Source organism: Suncus etruscus, chromosome 8, assembly GCF_024139225.1.
Source record: "Suncus etruscus isolate mSunEtr1 chromosome 8, mSunEtr1.pri.cur, whole genome shotgun sequence".
NCBI lineage: Eukaryota > Metazoa > Chordata > Mammalia > Eulipotyphla > Soricidae > Suncus > Suncus etruscus.
In genome coordinates, this window is record NC_064855.1 from 227,657 (window position 1) to 231,214 (window position 3,558).

Genomic DNA, 3,558 nt, shown 5'->3' on the forward strand with positions numbered 1-3,558 from the left:
CCTTACAGTATTTGTTTAGGAGCTGGAGGAAGACAGGGAGTTGGGCTGCAGAGTGAAGAGAAAGACCTCTCCAGAAGGCTTCCATCATCATGGTCTGACAGTGTAGAGCACAGGACAGGTTGAAACCCTGAAATCTACCTGAGCTCTCTACTCTGTGCTACTAGGAAGAAGAGCTCAAAGGGGTGAGAGAACATATGTGTGCTTTATATGTATTTATAATTATAGGATACACTGTCTATAGATAATTGGGATCCATACAGCAGTGCTCATTAATAGTTCTAGTTCTTTGCCCAGGGGTTACTCCTACAAGTGCCCTGGGAATCATGCAGTAAATGAAGGATCAACCATGGGCCTCTTGTCTGCAAAACATATGCCCCATTGCAGTGTCACACTCAAGCCCAGTGTCACAGGATTTTGTAAACAAGGGTCTTCCTTTCATTTCTTAGTGCCGAGAGCTAAGTATGATATTTTTATATGGCTGGGCATTTTTCTCTTACCCAGTTATTTGATCCAGCCTATTACAATTTTTATTTCTAGTCTGAAGTATCATTTAGAGCTACGAGTTTTCACTATCAGTGGTAAACCCAGGTATAGCCTTCAGCATATTAATAATCATAACAAGATTGGTGATCTGGTTCCTCAGAAAGACTGTGTTTGCAAATCATCCCCTGAAGGAAATGGTACACATTGTCTCCTGGAGCAATCAGGAAGGTCGGTGATAACTGTCACTTCCAACAGGTACATGCCCTTCCCTATGCAGAGTCACAGGAGAAGGCATGTAAGTTTGGAGACCAACATGTTGGCTTTTACTCCTTTTTTTTTACTACACTCAGCAGTGCTCAGGGTTTAGTCCTGGATTTGTGCCCTGGGATCACTCTAGCATGCTTAGGGGAGCCTGTGGAATGCTGGGAATCAAGTCCAGGTCAGCTTCATACAAGGCAAATGCCATCCCCACTGTACTAACCCTAAACATAAATCCCTAACACATCCCCTGCCCTTATTCCACTATCCCTACTAGAAAACTACCCCTGTGCTTTTAGTTCTTGAGACTTAGTACTACAGGAAGAACAGTTAGTGTATGGTGGAGCTCATATGGCAGATTAAGGCTGAATCCAAAATCTCACGCTTGAGATGCTCTCTTGCTACCTCACCCTAACTATGATTCTCGCTTTTAATGTTGCAGATTCCTGGCATCACAGCTAACCTTCATTAGTAACTTTCTTTCAATTTTGCTTTGACCCTATTCTCCAGCAGCTACTACTCCCTGCTCGTGGAAAGCACCTCCCCTCAGTGGTGCAGGGGTAACATTCCCCATTATTTCTTCAATTACCTCCTGCAGCTATCCCACTTTCACTATCAATTGTTCCGTACATGTTATTCTCAATGGAACACATTGTGACTAGATTTTTTCCATGATTTGCAGAAAGTGGTTGTATCAAAGTCATCTAGTGGTCTACCCATTCTAAACCCCATTATCTATGTAGGCCTCTGGACTTCGCAAGGAGAAGAGGAAATGAGTTTCAGTGGGAGAAATCTCTGTGATGGTTCTGCAAAGTTACCTAATATCAGAATATGCCCCTTTCAAAATCTTCTCTTTGCCCCACTTTAGCATTGCCAAAACTCTCCAATCCTGATTTAGTAAATTCAAAATTCCTAAGGTGGAAAAAACAGGTCAGTTCTACTTTACTAATTATCCTGACAGGTCAACTGGGGCCTGATCTTGACAATAGGTGAAACCATCAGCTTTATAAAGTGAGAATACATGCCAGTATCTGTTAGAGGATACTTGAGGGAAGATGGTTGAGAAATTCTTAGTGGGATTTTGGGTCATGAAATTGGATGTGGGGGTTGAGCTTTTGCCTTGCATACAGAAGGATGGTGGTTTGAATCCTGGCATCTCATATGGTCCCCCAAGCCTGCGGGGAGTGATATCTGAGTGTAGAGCCAGGAGTAACCCCTGAGCACTGCCGGGTGTGATCCCAAAAACAAAACAAAAAAAGATAAAAATAAATTGGATGTGGGTTAGAGTTTTCTAGGGACATTACTACTAGTGGTTAATCACTGCAGCTGTCAGAAAGCTACCTGAAGATAAAATTTTCAGTTAGTACCTTTCTCTTTCAAACTGGTATTCTCTCATGAAGAGATTTATTTTTGTATCATCTTGCTACATTTATTTTAATAAAAATTATCGTTCTATATACAGTCATGATCTCCACTCAAGTCAGCTGCCAACCAGCTCCCAAAGTAAAAAGATAGATTCTCAGCTTGAAAAGAAATCAATACTTTGTTGTTATTAATTTACTCTCAGCAGAATCCTTTCCTTCACCTCCCTTCACTGGGGACCTTTGCTTGTTACCAGACTAGGTTTCTGAGATGTCCCCACTCAAGGACATTTCCTGATATGGGATTGCTGGAAGCCATTTTTTAGACTCCACAAGGCCAAATCACAGATCAAAGTGGTACCCTGGATTTTACATCCCCCAACTATTTGTAAAGACTTAAAAGAGACATGTATATCTCCTTTGAATATCTTAGATGTATTCCCTTAACCTCTATAATCCTTATTGAATATCCTCTTATATAGTGACACTTTCCTCCACTGTTTAGTGTGTGTGTGAGAGAGAGAGAGATCTTCTCAATAAGAAATTCTGTTAGAAAAGTCTCTCTGTTTAGAGTTCATGTTAGAACCAAGTTATGGGGATTGATGGACTGTGGCCTCGGGCTCCATATCCACTAATAATATCTTGTGGCATTGTTATTCTCTTCATAGGCACATTAACAGTGAAAATGTTATATACGCAAACAAGTTCTTATCTAATAGAAAAAGGAACACACAAATTTTGTAGTGCAGTGTGTCTTACACCCTGAACATTGTCATAATGACTTGGTTTAGACTTCAGAGGAATGGACATTGTCCATTCACCCCTGAACCATGGATATCATCTACAGAAACAACCATGGTTGTCTATGTTGGGTCCCGTTTTTACCTTTGTTGATTGTTCGGGTATCCACAAAGAGCTCCCAGAATGAGAAATTGATTCCCATCTCCATGTCCCCCTTTTGGGGGGAGATCTTGGTAATATTTATCTGCAGCAAATAAGCTACACAGACAAGAGGGTTAAGGGGTAAAAGGTTGGGTGAGGAGAGTCCTTTGTCAGCCCACAGCTAGCTTCAAAACACCAAAAGCCAACCAGCCAACTCTGGAAACCGAATCTGAATGCCTGGCATCCAAACTATTTATTTGGCTCTCAACAGCGCCCCCACCTGGAAGGTAAAGGTAGGACAACAGGCAAAGGATAAACATGAAAATATTTTCATATACAATTCCCCCTTTTTAGTAAAGGAACAATAATAATGTACAGAAGTAAATAATATTTTGTATAATTGTAAAAAGGAACAACTCAGCAATAAAAAAGAGCAGCAGTTTGCATAAGCGCATCACAGGAAAAAAATAAAGAAAAACTTCTAACCTAAACACAGGGTGTCCAAAACCAGAAACATGTGTCAAGGAATCAACTACAAGCTCCAAAGATGATAGATCTATGGCGTACAAGATGA